Raw genomic sequence first — 17,716 nt, 5'->3', positions numbered from 1 at the left:
AGCCCCACAGCTGCAGAGGAAATGTGGTTCCACTGAAGAGCAAAGCAAGGTCTCTCCTGGGGGTGCCCATGCAGGGGCTGGAGCAGGGCTGATGTACAAACAGCTCCAGTGCACCCTCAGAGCAAGGATTCTCCTTCCTGTGCCCCAGCAGGTTTGTCATCCTCTCATCTGTGTCCTCCCCCAGAAATCCTGTGGGCACTGTGCCCTGAAAGGACTCCTCTGTTAACCTGGGCAATAGATTTGTTCTCTTTTCTTGTAAATAAGAGGGGGAGGTGACCTGTGAAGCACTGCAGAGGCTGGTGAGTCACAGCAGGGCAAACGAGAACACAATCAGCCTTTTGGGCTGGAAAGTTAAAGGAGCAGCTGAGGGAGCTCAGAAGTTGTGCTCTCCATCCTGTGATACTGCCCTTAAGTAGAAGGGAAAGTTTAATACTGAAAGAAAGCAGATTGACTGAAAAAGAAAAAAGCAAAGGTTGTGCTAGGAAATGTTCCAACAGGTGACATGTCCGGGGTGTTCACTGCTGGTGGCAGTGAGTCAGTTCTGCAGGACAGGTTTCCTCTGGATACAGGTTTGCTATGGGACCAGATAATGTATTTATTGTGCTGTTTGATTTTCAAAGAATTGGGGCAACAGCCCCCAGATCGACTGGATCTGATTTCCCAGCTCTGGAAACTGAAAATCTTCTTTAAGTCAGGCAATAATAAAGTAGGAAATTTTGAGTAAGAAGAGTAATAAAGTAGCAAAGAGGCAAAATGAAGGAGCAAGGTCCAGGCTTTGTAGAGGTGTGAGAAGTCACAACAGCTTTTTTTCTCTACTTCTTTCAAAGGAGAGATGCTGTGTTTTGTTAAATGAAGGTTATGACAAGAAGAGAGGTTTAAAAGACACCTATAAATCTTAAAAGGTAAGGAGGCTGATTTTTTTTAATTACTTTTGTTATTTTCTCTATTTATAAAATTCCTGGTCACTGCTTTCTGGATTGCTAACAGATTTCACAATGGCATTAGAACATAGAGAAAAAAACTTTCTCTACCCAGTGCATTTTAATTTTGCAAGTACTGCTTAACTTCCAAATTTAGGCTGACTTTAGAGACCCAACTTCCTTGAAATAAGCCAGGGCAGAAAGTTCACATGATACAGCCACTCACATGAAATACATGGTTCTGGTCTGATTTTATAAAACTGAAGAAGGGAATAATTCAGTCCTGCAGGTGAGTTGGGGCAGAGATTTCAGTGTTATTCCAGCATGTTATTTCCACCTGAGGTTTTCAGATTTGCAATTACTTTACGACAGTGTGAGGGAGACAAAGATGTTGCAACTTAACAGCCCCTCACCCTTTTGTGTCACTTTGGCACAACAAGGGATGCTGAGCTTTGCCTCCCAATCTCCCAGGAACAGCATGGAAGCTGTGCCTGCACTGGGAAGGGAAGGCATTTCCAGGGCTATGTGAAATCAAAACGCTTCATGTCGTGCTGGTGGAGAGGCTTGTTGTTTTATGAAGGGAAAACCCATTTCTCAGCCGAATTAAAATTAATCAATGACACCAGAAAAGGCACAGCGAAGTTCTTGGTTGTAGTTTGCTTCCAGAATGTGCTTTTCTGGTAAACAGCAGTAGAACAAAAGCCCTTCAGATGGGTTTCTCCACAGAAAAACCAACATCAGGCAGGTCTAGGAAATCTCAGAGAAGCCCCCAGGCCCTGGCAGTAGGTCACCCCCACGTGCTGTAGACCTTTGCCTTGGCTGCCTCTGATCAGGTTGTGCCAAAGATCTTTAAATGTTTTATCGGATTTTGTTTCACATTTAAGATACTATTTGTCTTCAAGCCCACTTATAAAAAAAACAAAAGACTGAATTATATAGTAATGACCTTCAGTTCAACCACAAATCTATTTAAAATGTCCAGACATCAGAGCTGAGGGGTCAAACTTTTCCAACATCAACACCTGATTGATTATTTTTTTAACCTTTGGCAGACCCTGAATTCCTCTGGTACGAAATACAAATATTCAGCTTTTCATAATGTACTGCATTAGTTGACTAAGAGAAAACATTGAGTGGACTCCCTTGGAAGACAAACTACCAAGTCCATGAAAGGCATCCCAGCCCATGCTTTGTGGAGCAGGTTCTGGGAGTGTGGAACTGCCCTTTTCCTTGGTGACCCTCACTGCTTCCACAAGTTAATCTGTCTGTTATTTTATTTAGGGATTCCAGTTGTGCTTTCAGGTGCCCAAATGCAGCATGGTAAGGTTGGGCCAAAAGCAGAGTCTTCTGGCCTTGCCTTGGAAAACCGTGGGCCTTGGCAATGAGAGTGGATTTGAGCAGGGCTGGAAGGTTTCCCTCTGGAGTCTCTGATGTGCAGCTCCAATGCCCAGTGTTGGCCATGGCTGGAGTCCCTGCACACTCGTGTCTGAAGGGACTGGGATGGAGGGAGGGTTGGGAAGGCAGGGCCTGGGAGCTGGGAGAGGCTCTGGGCTCTGAGCTGTCCCAGCTCCTCGTGCTGGATCACACAGGTTAAATCACAGCATTGTGACACCTGGCTCCTGAAATCTCCTGTGCTGGGAAAGCCTTCTAAGGATTCCAATTCATCCTTAGACATTTTTCTCCAGTGACAGTTTATCTAACTTTGTTTTCATTAAATAATATGAAGTGCCTGGGAATATTATTTTGGAGAGACTGTAGGTTAATTATTGAAAGATTCAAAAAGGAAATATTAAGCCAATTATTAAATTAGAGTTGATTATTAATCTCAGAGAGATAATTACCAAGGCTGGAGGCAATTTGTCTTCTGTTTGAAATAGATCTTAACTTGATTAAGTTGTAGTTGTCACTTAGTCCCATGGTTGTTACTGCAAAGATCTTTATTATCCTGCAAAGTAGATAAAACTTATCTGAGGCTGAGCCTAAAGATTGGGCAACAGGTGAGCTGGATTCTGGGTAAGGACATGCCAGAACTTGAGAATTATCTGTCCTTGCTCCCATCAAAGGCAAACTACTTCTGAGTGAGCAGTATTTCTACCACAGCAACAATATAATACAATTAATGCAATATAATAATAAATAGATACATTAAGTATACGTAAAATTACATAAAATGTAGTTTTATTTCTGAAACCTACAGGTTATATTGAACTTTAAATGTACATATTGTAGTGTAATCAAACTATTGGAATGATACTTAAGAACTACAATATAAAGGATGTCTCTTCTCAGCACCAATATTCTGTGTACGAGTGATGTGATGGCTGAAGACATTTTAACCCTTCAGTCTATAAACTGAGAATCTCATAATGGGCACATTAAATGTATTTTACTGCATTACTCTGGATTGTGTGTTGGTTAAGCTGTGCCGTGGTAAATACAAAGGACCTGAGATTATCATAAATGTGCTTAAATGTGGTTTTAAATGACTTACAGAAACAGCTTTTTTTTTTTTTTTTTTTTTTAATATATATTTCAGTCATAAATTCCCATTTAATTCCTGTGGCAATGGAAGTGATGCTGATGCACTTTAATGTCCAGTGGTTCCAGGAGGGCTGGAGCCTGTGGGTACCTGCTGCAGTGCAGCATCTGGGAGATTTTTTTCTCTGGGTCAGCCCATGTTTTTTTGATGAGGACAACGAGGGTATTTTCACTTGAATATTTCTCTAGCAAGGTGAAAATATATCCCTGTTTTCCTTAAAGATGAGTTTTTCAGTGCATTCAGTGCAGAGAGGATGAATGTTCCCTGCTTCCTTCCCTGAAAGAATCAGCTTGACAGAAGAATCCTGGTTCTTGTGCTCAGTCACTTTTCATCTTGAAATTCAGAGAACATTATTTATAACCCCCTTTTAGAAATTCACAAAAAAAAAAAAAGCTTAATTTTCTTCCCAGCTTAATTTATTTTGGTGTATCTACAGAAACAGTAAGGATGCTCAATGTCCATGTCCTGTCCTCCAATTCCTCCCCAAAACCTGAGAGGAGAAACATTTCCTTCAGGACCTGTAATAAATGCTGTTTGTTAACTCAGATTGAGCAAATCCACAACAGGTTTCTCGTCACTGCCAGCCTTTGTGCAGAGGTGCTGCAAACCTTCTCTTTGTGCAGGTGGAGGCACAGGGCACTGAGAAGGCTCAGATGGACACATTAGAGGAAAAATGGAAAAGAATAATTCAACAAAAAGGTGGGATATCAGGACTGTGGTGTAACTCTGTCCCTCTGCCGTGGCAGGGAGCAGTATTTCTGCCAACAGGAGCAAGAGGGAATTGCTGGTGGGGCTGAACATGGGTGCATTGTGAAATGTGCTGGGCCCTTGTGGACCCAAATTGTGCCCTGGCAGTCGTGCCCTGAGCTGGGGGAGATGAGATCCAGGGAAATGTGGTGCTGGGCTTCTTAACGTATTTGTGTCCAGGGAAGGGAATGGAACTGGGAAGGGGCAGGAGCAGCTGAGGGAGCTGGGGGGGGGGGGCTCAGCCTGGAGCAAAGGAGGCTCAGGGGGGACCTTCTGGCTCTGCAACCCCCTGACAGGAGGGGGGAGCCGGGGGGGGTCGGGCTCTGCTCCCAGGGAACAAGGGACAGGAGGAGAGGGAACGGCCTCAGGCTGTGCCAGGGGAGGGTCAGGTTGGACATCAGGAGGAATTTCTGCCTGGAAAGGGTGGTCAGGCACTGGCAGGGGCTGCCCAGGGAGGTTTGGAGTGCCCAGCCCTGGAGGTGTCCCAGGAAGGCCTGGCTGTGGCACTCAGTGCTCTGGGCTGGGGACAAGGTGGGGATGGAGCACAGGAGGGACTTGTTGATCTTGGAGCTCTTTTCCAACCTTGGTGATTCTATGATTTCTAAATTAAAAAAAAAATAAATCTCCTAATATAAAGCTTAGCTTCCATTCAAGGACATTTGATAGTCAGGGCAATGTACCCTTGACTTCTTTATGTATCCATACTGTAGTAAATTAATTTTTGTTTTCTCAGTGTGATGAGGATACTGAACTCCTTTTCCATGATTTAACATACATGGATAAGGAACCTCTCAGAGGTCACTTTAAGGGACCAGCTTATGTGACCTTTGCATTTCCTGCTGTGCTGCTCCTACAGTCAAAGGCAATCCCTTACTTGGCAGTCCCACGGACAGCGAACAGGCTGGAGCTTATTAAACCTTCCCCCAGCTGTGGGAGGGAGGTAAATATTTATTGTCTCATTTCATAGCTAAGGCAACATGAGATAAGACAACATAATGATAAATGATGAGCAAACCCGCCGTGGTGCCCGGCCAAAAGTACAGCCAAGCAAAGCAACTGGCAAAGCTCCCACTGAGCCTGAACTGGGCAGGATCAGAGCTCTGCAAAGGGCTTGTTCTCCTCCACAGATACTGTCTAAGTGTTCTAAGTCCTTTTTGCATGTGTCCCAAAAAAGATCTGGATAACAAAATAACTTTTTTTTTTTTTTTTTTTTTTTGTAATTTACAGCCTTTGGAAACTCAGATTTCTTACTTAGCTCCCTTTTCTTTAGAAAGAATTTTATAACTTGGATCTCCACCAGGTGCAACTATACATGATACAGTTTGAATCAGCCCTTAGAAGAGTAATTTTTCTGCCCTGTAAGGCTGGGTTTGGGCACGACAGGACGCTGTTTGTATCTTCTGTGCAAGCAAACACGATGCACCCAGGGGGAGCAGCCGGGAGACTGGGGCTTGCAGGTTTATCCTCCCGGAGATTGCATTTGTGTTATTGTTAATAAACCTGCCTTGCAAATCTACTCTGAAGGAAGAGCAGGGTTTCGTTCATCAGCACTTATTGCTGAAGGCAGCTCTGTGTTCTCCACGTGTCCCCACGGACACTTTGTGCCTTCCCGGGGAGAGCACATTGAGCTGAAATTGCTTCCAATCTTCCGTCGGCCCGAGCGGCGGGAATGGGTTTGTGCGGCGGCCGCTTCCACCCTGCCAGCCTCTGAAAAATAATGGAGCAAGTAGCCAAGCTGGGGAAACAAATAGGGTATTATAGAGTTTATTCATATGTGCTGCCTTCCATCCCATTTGTCACCATTTCATCCCACCTGCTGCTGAGCAGGGTTCTGTTGCTCAGAGATGCCTTCGAGGCGTCGTTGGCACTGCGCTGGTACTACGAGTGAATATCAATATCTGCTTTGAATAACCTAAATGTGTTTTAAACAAGGCATTGCCAAATTATGGCAGTAGCCGTGCGTGGGGCTCTGCAAACACCAATTAAGAGTCTGTCTCATTTACAATGAGATCCATTGAGAAAAGTTATTCTGAGGAGAAATTTGGCACGTCGTGACCAAGATTAGGAACTCACTTCACCCCTTTCCCCCCTTTTTCACTGGTTTTCTTCCTCTTCTGTGTAGAAAAACATTAGCTGATGCTGTAACTGCTAAATAATTCAGATAAAAGATTGCTCTCCATGAGAGGACAGAGCAAGGCACAGGAATGGCTGTTTCTGGGGTGCACAAAAGGCTCTTTCACTCAGTCTGGTGAGGCAGAATGGAAAGGAGATGCTTGAATATAAAAAGTTTCTTATAAAGTAACTAATAATGACTTTAAGCTGAAGGAGGGGAGATTTAGATTAGATATTGGGAAGGAATTCTTCCCTGTGAGGGTGGGGAGGCCCTGGCACAGGTTGCCCAGAGAAACTGTGGCTGCCCCTGGATCCCTGGAAGTGTCCAAGGCCAGGTTGGACGGGGCTTGGAGCAACCTGGGCTAGTGGAAGGTGTCCCTGCCCATGGCAGGGGGTGGCACTGGATGAGCTTTAAGGTCCCTTCCAGCCTAAAGCCTTTTGTGGTTCTATGATTCTAAGTAAGCACAGACCACTTGGAGGAGTGGAAGCATCTGCAGCTTGTGCTGATCTCACTTGAAATTGAGAACTTTTGCTTCAAGGTGCCCATCTGATGCTCCCCTGAGGTTGTCTGGTTGGAGAATAGATTAGATGCTGATACCAATCTTTTTTGGGTGGTTGAAGGGATTGTGATTTGGCCTCCAGTCTGCTTTTTATGAAGCTTTTGCTCCCTTCTCGCTCGTGCTTTGCCAACTCCATTATCCACCTTGGTTGGCAGTTTGCAAACTGCAGCCTCCCATTAGCACAGGATGCTGGTGGATTTTTCCAGGTTCTCCTCACTGGTGAGCACTTATAAAACATCTGCAAACAGCAAGAGGAGCTGGCACAGCCCGGGGTGATGGCAGATGACATCTGTAACTCTGGCAGACGATGACTGGCACAGAGGAGCTGTGCTGAGCTGCTGGACAGCAGCCAGAGGAGGCGAGTTTGGAGAGATCACCTCTAAAATCACCACAAGGAAAAAGGAAATCCTGAAGAGTGCTGGCCTGCTGCAAGGTAGGATAAACATATTTAAAATAAGTGAAGTGTTTTCCTCCAACAGCAGCGAAATGGACAAGTGTTGGAATCGGAGAGAGGGAGTGCAGGTGCTCATGGAGCTTGTACGGTTGGGTGTCTCAATGGCCTGCAAGGGATCTGCAGTAAATGTTTTATCTGTGTTGTTATAGTAGTGCTGTGAATCTTATTGTGCTCCTCAGAACTGAGTTTGGCTCTGGAATCTGCAGTGCAGAGTCTCTGATTTCTTCTATAGTCAAAAAATTAATTCAATTACACGCTGATATTTGTGTTTTTAGAGGTGGTTAATTTTCGTGATTGTGGGAATAATTCTGTAAAAGAGAATAGAATGTGCACGAAATGAGAAAGTCACGTAGAAAAACTACAGTCCCATTCCTTTTCACACTAAATTGCTGTTTGCTGCAATCATGGGTGCATTGTGGGCAATAAATACCACAATGAGTGCAGGACTAGGGCTTGTGATGTCTGGTTTTAGCACTTCTCATAACTTAAATGATACTTGGCATTTCTTATCAAAATGATAATGGCTGTGGTGTCATATTGGTGTGTTTTGCAGGTATTTAATATATCTGAAATATCTTCTGTCTCCAGTTCCAGCTCCTGACAGCCAGCCTTTGTGTATGAGCCCCTTTGGAGTCTGGAGATATGCAAAGGATGCAGCAGCTCTTGCTGGGCCTGCCTGCTTTGGAGTGGTGTGATTTATGTCTGTTGACTGCAAATGCTTTGCCCCACCAAAGAGCTGCATCACAAAGCTACTAAAGTCAGGCAGCTCTTCTTTTCTAGGGCTCTCCAGTCCCTGGGAGGAACAGCAAGTGCTGCAGAGCAAAATGCTGAGAAGAAATGGCTCTGAGCTCCCTGCCCAAGGACTGTGTGATGCCATGAACCAGACTGGGCACAAGGGGTTGCTGGTGACCAAACATAGTCTGGGGGGTTGTTACCCTGGTCTCAAATTGTGAATGGTAAAGTAATTCCTTAGTGTTTTCCTTCCTGACATCCCTGGTATCGTGGTTTATTCCGTGATGTTGATGGATCAGGAATCTCCTGCCTGCGATGGTCGAAAATCCAGCTTAACTTTTGCTCTCTCAAAGTAATTTTATAGGGTTTTAAAAATATGTTTTTTACAAGGGAACTATTAATCTCTTGGTCATTTTCTCTGAGGTTTGTCATGCTGAAAGCTGCCGTGGTACCATGTGCACAGGGTCCATCCTGGGACAGTGCCCACCTTGTGTTTCTGGAGGAGGAAGGTGGAGCTCTCATCAGAACAGGGCAGGTAGAATGTTGGCACAACTTAGAGCTGAGCTGCTTCAGGGGTTGGGCTGATCTTAGGGGCACAATTCTTTCCAGAGCTCTTCTACTCTGCAGTTCTACTCTTATGAAACCAAAATTCCTCATAACTTTTAGTCATTTCTCTGTGGAGAAAATGTACAACAGCAGGTAGTGACAGAGAAATAAGTTAAATGCCACGGATTTTGCAGAGAAGGCAATGAGATTTTAATGCCATGCCTGGTGATTATTTTTATGATTTAGACCAGATTGAATAAAGGAAAATTGTGGAGGAAGGTAAGGATGCAGACCTTTAAGGATGTGGTAAACATCTGAAAGAATTTATTGTACCTAATGATTTCAAATTACTTCATGCACTAAAAGGGCAAAGGAAAAAGAAACTAGAGACAAAGGCAGCAGAGCATTTACTTACAGGAATCTTTATGTAATGTATCTAAATGCAAAAGTTTCGATGACCTTAAGCTAAAAATTAATTCACTTTTTCTCATCAAATGTAACCTTCTGCCTCTGAGCTTGGCAATACTACGAAGTCCAAAATTTCATACTGTTAGAAAAGTTGTCCAGTGTGTCTGCCACAGATATATTTTTAGTCGTGCTCATTTCCCCTCCCTCTCCCTTCATTCTCCTTTCCCTCTGGGTTTTGTCACTGAAGGGAAGTTTTTGTCCCTTAAAGTAGTTCTTTAGGGGAATGTTAAACGTGCAGTACTTAAGTGTAGAGGGTGTAAGTAGAAGGAAAAAGGAAAAACAAATCAACCTCAGACTCTTCTTGTGAGGATTCTCAGAAAAGGAAGAACTCTCAGCCCTTGTGCTCCTCTGTGTGGAGCCAGAGGTGCTCAATCGTGTCCTTGTCCCTTGGAAGGCCAGGCAGAGGGATGGCCTGGCACAAATATGGCCCAAATCATCTCCTAGATCTGTAATTTCTGTCTCTTGGAGACATCAGCCATCAGCCTCATGCTGTACAAACCTTGTCACATCCCTGCTCTGCCCACAGCCCCCACGTCACTGTGGGGGTCCTGCCTCAGTCTGGCTGAACCCTGCAAGGGGGGAGCTGCCATAAATATCTGAGAGACATCCTAAACACAAAAATCACTCCCCTCCAGCTGGGAAAAAGCACCATGTGGCTATGTAGGAGCACATGCAGGATGTCAGTGGCAGTGACAGCAGGGAGGCAGAGGGGCCAACCTCTGGTGACTGCAAATTCCTCCCGGGCTGACTGTGGGTCTGCTTTCATTCCTCAGCACTGGGGGGGTTGGCCTTTGTAGGGAAACACTGCTCAGCATCAAATGGTATTTGCTGTGTCTCAGAGTGACACAGGTTTAGCACGGCAGGGACTTTGTGCTGCTGGAACTTTGAGTTGGAAACTTGTCCCACCTTGGAAGCGAGGGCATCTCCCACCTGCCCCAGGGGGCTGCACCCCTGTACCCCTGACATCAAGAATGGAAACAGGGTGGAATGCTCCAATCTATCAACATGCCTCCCAGGATGTCCCTAATGACAGCCCCCAGGGAAAAACCACATCTCCCTGCTGCTTTGGAGTCTCCTGTCAATTAATAGAGAACTGAATTCAGAGTTTTGTCTGCTGTGACTCTGAGAGCATCAGCACGAGGTTCTGCCCCAGCACTGTGTCCCTGAGCAGAGCCAGGGCTGTCTGTGGAGATGATTCCTGAGCTGTGTGTTCACCTGACCCTCTTCCTCAACGAAGGTGAGACCTGTGGTGGTCACTAAGTGATGTGTACAGACCCTGTCTGGCAGCCTGACCCAAACCACCACCCTTTTAAATTGAATTACAGGAAATCAATGGGCCACATTCCAGCTGGTGATCCTGAGGGTGTCCAGGGGCCTGCCCTTCATTAGCCTTGCTGGCCAGCAGGTCAGGTGCCAGCATCTGCATCACTTGATTTTGATTCAGCTTCTGTTAAATACCCTCTAGTTTAGATAGTTCCTGGGGAGAAGCCATTTGTACATCAGGAATCTGGAAGCAGAAGTTTTCAGTTCTCATGCCTGGAAGATGATGCCAGGAATGCCCCAAAGCCAGCTCATTAAATATCTCTGTTACTGATGGGCCCTCAGGGGTTCGTGCTTTATAAGCAGCTGGTGGTTCCCAAAATCAGTTGGAAGACTTGGCTAAGTTTGATCACTTGGTTTCGTGGATATTTAGATCAGACTGATGTCCTTCTGTTTCAATCCAGCGCTTTTGATTTCTATCAAATTCTTATTTATTTCCATTTATTAATTTATATTTCAAAATTTGTAGCTAATTTATAATTGTAGATTCCCAGAATGGTTTGGGCTGGAAGGGACCTTAAAGCTCATTCAGTGCCACCCCTGCCATGGGCAGGGACACCTTCCACCAGCCCAGGTTGCTCCAAGCCTCGTCCAACCTGGCCTTGGACACTTCCAGGGATCCAGGGGCAGCCACAGCTTCTCTGGGCACCTCACAGGGAACAATTCCTTCCCAGTATCCCATCTAACCCTGCCCTCTGGCAGTTAAAAGCCACAAAACTCTTCTTTTTTTTTTTTTTTCCCCCTTTTTTTTTCTGATATCATGTTTCAAACTATAACCTAAAGAAGAATAGGTGTTTCATCTGCAGTTTGAATATTTTGGAAGTGCTTGTTTCCCAGAACACAGTGTCACACTGGGAACAGCCCCTGTGTCTTGGAGGTGAACAGAGAAACCCAGCTGAAGTGCAGTTAGTTTATTAGTCCAAGGAGAAGAGGGAACTGTTGCTTCTACATAATTCCATTATTCACTGTGCTGAATAACACTTCTTTATGAGAGACTGCCCAGCATCCCTGGGACATAATAGAACCATAAGAATAGTGGCTTACATTACATTTATATAATAATCTTCATTTGCCAATGCCTTGCAAACATCAGTTACTCTTCCCACGACATCTGGAATGTGGATAATGGTTATTGGATCTATAAAGCAGGAGAGGAAGAAAAGGGAAAATGTTGAGCTTTATTTAATGCTAAATATTTATACGCACATTCTCAACTCTGTTGTTGTTTCTCAGAGCTGTTGATCTCTAAGACGAGGTTTTATGCCATAGTGGAGGCTGAGGATCAGTGATGATCCAACAGCAGCATTTCAAGGGTGCCCAAATGCCTGTGGAATTGGATGGAACTTTCTCCTGCCAGCACCCAAATTGTTTGAAAAAGGGATGTAGCTATTGCAGGAGCTCTTATAAATTTATGTATGGTTTTCATATTGGGCATGTTTCATCTGGAATTCAAAAGCCACACTCTCTTTTCACTTACCAGTGCAGTATGAAGCTATAAATTGGGTGTATTTGACCCAGTGTTTGAGTTCCAAAACTGGCAGGCCCCTCTCTTTAAAACATGCTGAGTGATTCTCCCACATCCCTGGGAAGCTTCTGCTCTGATGTTGTGTCAAAGTTTATTTTCAAGGAAACAAGTCAAAAACTCCCTGGCAGTGCATTGCATGAAAGAGGAATTAGCAGGGCTGGAGCCTCACCCCGCAGTGTTCTCTAATCCTGTCTGGATGCATTTCCCAGAGTAAATCCTGCTCCTGAAGGCTGGGGCTGTGCTGGGTCACAGTGCTCTGGAACTGCTGAGCTGTAATCAATGAAATGTCTGCAGCAGTTCCCGAAGAGGCAGCAGCGTGCACGTGTGGGGATGTCTGATGCACAGATGCATTTTGAGCAGTGCCCACAGTGAAGAGGAGGAATATCTTCATGAAGTTAAAATTTAAGATGTTACTGATGAATAACCTCTCTGTTTTACGAGCTGGTTTCCAGTCACTTGGGAATTTCTGTGTTGGGAGAGAGCTATTTTTGTGATACAGCTAGTGATGTGTGTGTATATATATGTGTATATATGTATTTTTATATATATATATATGAGATGCCCTATCACGAGGGCATGTAGTAACAAAGGGGAATGGCCTTGAGCTGATAGAGGGAGAGATGTAGATTTTATTTGTCTCACTGAGACCCAGCCTGAGGATTTTCCTGGTTTCCATTGTGTACAACTGCTGGTGCCACAGGGCAGGGTCCCTGGGGGCCACAGGCAGCACAAACACAATGTGCATCAAATTCTAGGTGTTGTTTTCATTGGTAAACACTCCACATATTAACTGTAGCAATCAAATTATAGATATTGCTCCAGGAATGCTAATGTAATTTTTGATGAAATTAAAATGTTACCCTTCTGAGTAAGGGCTTTCTTTCACCAATAAGAGGCCTTTACCTGATACCACTTTCCTCATAACTCTTGTGAAAGGCTTATTGATCTTAGGGGGAGTTTTGTGAAATATGGGCTAAGCTGGGGCTGCTCTGTGGGGCCCTTGTTGTCTCCCTGGTGGAGTTCAGTCATAACACAAAGAACCTGAAGCTGTTGTGCCTCAGACCATCCAGAGAAAAGAACAGTTGGGTGGTATTTGTCTATCCAAGGGAAAACATGGAAAGTATTCCAATAAACAGCCTATGGCACCACAAAGGCTGTTAAAGAAGAGCTGATGAGTTTTCCTTTTTTAAACATGACAGAGGAGTGGACTGGTTGTTGTCTTTCTTTAGGTTTGTGGTTTGTGTGCACTAAACTGAGTGCTAACTCCAGTGAAAAATGGGAATGTTTCTGAGCTGGCAGCATGTGTGCCTTCCAGGGATGTCGTTATATTCTGAAAGTCTCATTACCCTGACAATAATTCTGCAATCAGCAACCAATAATAAATATTACATATTAATTCCAGAGTGCAGTTCTTATGCATTGGCAGGGATAAGTTTTCAGACAAGCTGCTCCTTACTGGTGTGTGGTGGGCCAGGTTTGTTAAGCAGTGTGGGGTGGAACTGGGGGCTCCTTAGTGGTTTATAAGTTGCCAACCCACGTCTGCACCAGACACTGTGTGTTGTTTATCCTCTGCTGGTAGAACTGGACAGCCCATTTGGAGCTGCCTGGCCTGGGTTTGGAGCTGCCTTTAGCCAAGGTCGGGCTGGAAGGGCCATCCAGCTCAGTCAGGGCTTGGCAGCTGCCAGGGAAAAAGGGTCCCTGGACACTGCAAACCTCAGGGCTGCAGGGGAACAACCAGGACAGCCAGACCCCAGGTTTTTAATGCCTGGGAACCTTCATATCTCACACCATGTTTGCCCAGCTTTGCCAGTGCAGGCTGTTCATTTTGACCCATTTTGGGTGTCTGACTTTGTGTTTTCCTCAGTTTATACCTGGAGTTTCCAGGAAAGCTGCCCTTTGCCAGTGCCCTGATAACCTGAATGTGAGTAAGCATTTGTTTTTACAGCCAATATTTAGACACAGAGCTGCTCATTCGTATTTCCCCCACTCGAGGCTCTAATGGCTTTGTTTACACCAGAACTCAGCCCAAACCCTTTGTCCTTGTCCTGTGCTGCTGCTAATCCTCACCCCTGGGACCCTGCAGAGTCCTGAAAGCTGGAGGGGTTTGGAATAAACAAACTCAGCAAGTGCAAGCAGTGTGTTTGCAAGGTGTTCCCTTGGTTATTTATCTTCTGCAGGACGTGAAATGAATGTGCAGCTCTTCACTGCCAGAAACCTGTGTCATTTAAGAGCGTGAGACTGTGAGGGGCTGAGAGCTGGGGATCTTCAGCCTGGAGAAAGCTCCAGGGACACCTCAGAGCACCTTCCAGAAGTTAAAGGGGGATTATAAAAAAGAGAGAGAGTGACTTTTTACACAGGCAGGTAGTGACAGGGCAAGGGGGGATGGTTTCAAACTAAAAGAGGAGAGGTTTAGATTGGATGTTGGGAAGAAATAATTCCCTGGGAGGGTGGTGAGGCCCTGGCACAGGTTGCCCAGAGAAGCTGTGGCTGCCCCTGGATCCCTGGAAGTGTCCAAGGCCAGACTGGATGGGGCTTGGAGCAACCTGGGCTGGTGGAAGGTGTCCCTGTCCATGGCAGGGGGTGGGACTGGATGGGCTTTAAGGTCCCTTCCAATCCCAACCCTTCTGGAATTCTATGACTGAGTAACGTGTTCAAATTGTGAAATGACTCCTTCAAATGACAAAATGCTCTCATGGGGAACAGATCAGGAACTGTCACCTGTAAAAGAAAACCAAACCCAACAAAACCCATACCAAGTTCTGAATTGTTTGTTCTCCTGTAACATCCTTACTTGTTATCACAGCACCTGCTGCTGGGTTGAGAATTCCCAGGCAGTAGAGGGCACAGCAGGTTTTTCTTTGGCTGCCTCTCCTCGGGTGACAGGGACACTCCAGGTTTTGGGGGGCTGCAGCCCCTGCCCAGCCTGAGTCCAGCCCTGGGGGGTTTTAGCCCCTCACACTGGGCTGTGTCACCGGCATTCCTGGGAAGTGGCTGCTCCAAAGAAACCAGTGCAGTTAACTGTTAATGCCAAAGCCTTGCTGTGCCAGCAGAGCTGTTGCTGTGCCTGCTGATTTCTGCCAGAGATCCCTTGTTTCTTGTCAGGACAAGTGTTTTGTGGAGGAGCAGGGGGAGCTGGAGGGCTCAGGTGGGAGCATCGGTCCTGCTCTGTTTGGGCTTTCTCATTTTCACAATCAAAGGCTCCAGTGAAGAAGAAATTTACTTTTCACCTTTGAGGCCGTGAGAGAAGTGTGATGTGATGCCATTTTGAAAGGGCTCTCATGCTTGTCTAGAAAAATAAATAAACATGTAAAATCCATGAGCTGAGTCTCCACCAGTGTGGCTAAATAAAGCATTTTTCAGCTCTGACTTGTCTGTGACTGATTTCTGTGTTAATAACATGTCACCTCTGCTTCTCTTCTTTTCAGCTGCACCATCCAAGGCACCTCAACTGGGAGCTGGAACTCCACTGAGGAGATTGTACATGCTAGTAAAGGTACATTTCCAGCACAGGCAGGGTTGGATTTCAGAAGGGCACTTATATGTCAGGCAGCATTTGTCCAAAAAAGCAGTTACCTCCTAAGAAATAAAGACTGGCAGGAAGCTATTTGGGAGTTAAATTGAAATTTTTATGAGTTAATATTGAAATCGTTGGTTGTCAAGATTAATTAGTTAATACAATTCTTAGGAAGACTATTACAGATTCCCTTTTCCTAACATTTTATCTCTCTCATAGTTAAACATTAATTTTAATAACTATAATGAGAATATGATGCAGAAAAATGGTTCTTCTGGGGTTGTTCTTCCACTGTGAACTGGGGATGTGATGGGCATCCAAGGTTCTTTTAAATTTTGTACATTTTAGGAGAAGTTTTCCATGAATGTTTGCTATTAAGGCAGAACTCCTATTTAATTTACACATTATTAAGTTACCAAGTGTTTAGTGCATTTTACATAAACTTTAAAACTTTAATTCAATTTATATTTTGAACCTCACTAAGTAAGGTAAGCTTGGCATGATGTGGTACTTCTGGAACACTCTTTTCAATGTCTAAATACCTAATTTCAACACTTCTTAAATTTCTATTAAAAACCACATTTAGTTTCTCCTGTTTCACAAATAAAACCACATATCCAAGACTTTATTTTTCTCAGCACTGTGAATATGTAAAGTAAACTTTAAATATTTCCTTTAGTTTTCTATTATTTTTTCGAGCTGCCTGGGAGGAAGATGCAAATGTGGCACATACAAAAGGTCTTTCATTTTCATTTAACTGCTAAACATTTTCACTACAGTACAGTTATTATCTGTTTGGTTTTTATTACCTTCTCTAGCAACTTCCACCCGTGAGTCAGCGAGTACATAACAGCAGGAATTATACCCATTCCAGAGCTGTGCACGACACATCCATTGAGCTGATGGAGAGTTTTTAAGCACAGTAAAAGGCGATGTTAGAAAATACTTTTTTGAATATTGTTTTTAAAAGAAGATACAAAGCTTCTGCAGGTCTTCTGAAAGCGAGAACTGGGGTTTGCTGCCTCTTTACAGAACAAAAATGCCACCACCTTCACTCAGGGCTCCCTGGTTGGTGGAAGCAGGTCTTAAATGCTTAAATTCTGCACCCAGCCAGGCAATACAGGGTTATAAATATCACAGGATCATCACAGAATATCCTGAGTTGGAAGGGACCCACAAGATCATCAAGTCCAACTCCTGGCCCTACCCAGGACACCCCAAGTGCTTCCTGCTTAGGTCCACTGACACCAGACAGGGGTGATTGTCTCCATCAAATGTTTGATGGAAAATAAATGTGCTCAAAAGTAATTAACAGATATTTCCTTCATTGAAGCAACATTTGGACTTGGTCCTGCTGCTCTTTTCCTCTTTGTTTCAGCCACTGACAAAGAGATGGTTGTGCTTAAACAGCTGAGACTGTTCCTCACAAACCAGTACAGAGATCCCTGGTTCCCTGTTGTCCTCCTGTTTTTACTGAATTCATTAATTAATAGATGTATTTATTCTTTTATAGGTACAGAATAGGACATTTTGGATGGAGAAATCTTCTTCTTTCTTGGCTTGGAGTTGGCTGAGTTAGTCTTCAGTTTCAAGGGGAAAAAACCCCAATCCATGGATTTTGTGCCTTTCTAAATCATTTCTTTCTATGGTGATTTCCACTGGAGCAGACCCTCCTTCTCCAGAGGGGTGGCAGCAGGAAGGTGGAATTGTTGGTCTACAGGAAATTTGAGTAAGTAACCAGTGACAAACAGCCCTTGACTGTGCTGGAGTCTTTTCACAACCTCCTTGGCAAAATGTTGCAGTTTGGAGGAGTAAATGATGTTTTGGGGTTATCTGGGGTTGTTATTTTCTGGTAATATTGTATAACATTTATATATATATATACACCATATTGTATGGTATGTAATATATAATATTGCACATATATTATGTTATATATAATATTTAGGTGAGGTTGGATGGGGCTTGGAGCAACTTGGTGCAGTGGAGGGTGTCCCTGCCCACGGCAGGGGGTTGGAATTAGATGATCTTTAAGGTCCCTTCCAGCTCAAACCATTCTCTGATTCTGTTATTCTGTAATTTTCCTGTTTTGTGTTCCCACCTTCCCTTATTCAGGCAGGTTGATACAAAGGCCAGTGAATCCCAATAACACTCTGTAGCTGTGCAGTGGCTTTATTTCTGTGCCTTGTCCCTGTGAAGGTACCAGGCATGTGGCACGAGGTGCCCTTGGAAATGAACCCACAGTAAGTCCTTGGGCAGGGCAATGTGGGTTTTTGCTC

At 44.5% G+C, this 17,716-nt stretch overlaps 1 long non-coding RNA gene across 1 annotated transcript; it reads left to right on the top strand.

Moving 5' to 3' along the window:
* The first annotated feature begins 5,502 nt into the window (after nucleotides 1–5,502).
* On the top strand, nucleotides 5,503–17,149 carry LOC135420108 (uncharacterized). Its single transcript, XR_010433358.1, has 3 exons — nucleotides 5,503–8,599; nucleotides 15,349–15,416; nucleotides 16,951–17,149. It is a non-coding gene; the product is annotated as an uncharacterized LOC135420108 (long non-coding RNA).
* Nucleotides 17,150–17,716: the final 567 nt, after the last annotated feature.

This window comes from Pseudopipra pipra, chromosome 11 (assembly GCF_036250125.1).
Source record: "Pseudopipra pipra isolate bDixPip1 chromosome 11, bDixPip1.hap1, whole genome shotgun sequence".
NCBI classification, from domain to species: Eukaryota; Metazoa; Chordata; class Aves; order Passeriformes; family Pipridae; genus Pseudopipra; species Pseudopipra pipra.
Note: the sequence above shows the minus strand (reverse complement) of the source record. Positions and strands in the feature narration are given on the sequence as shown.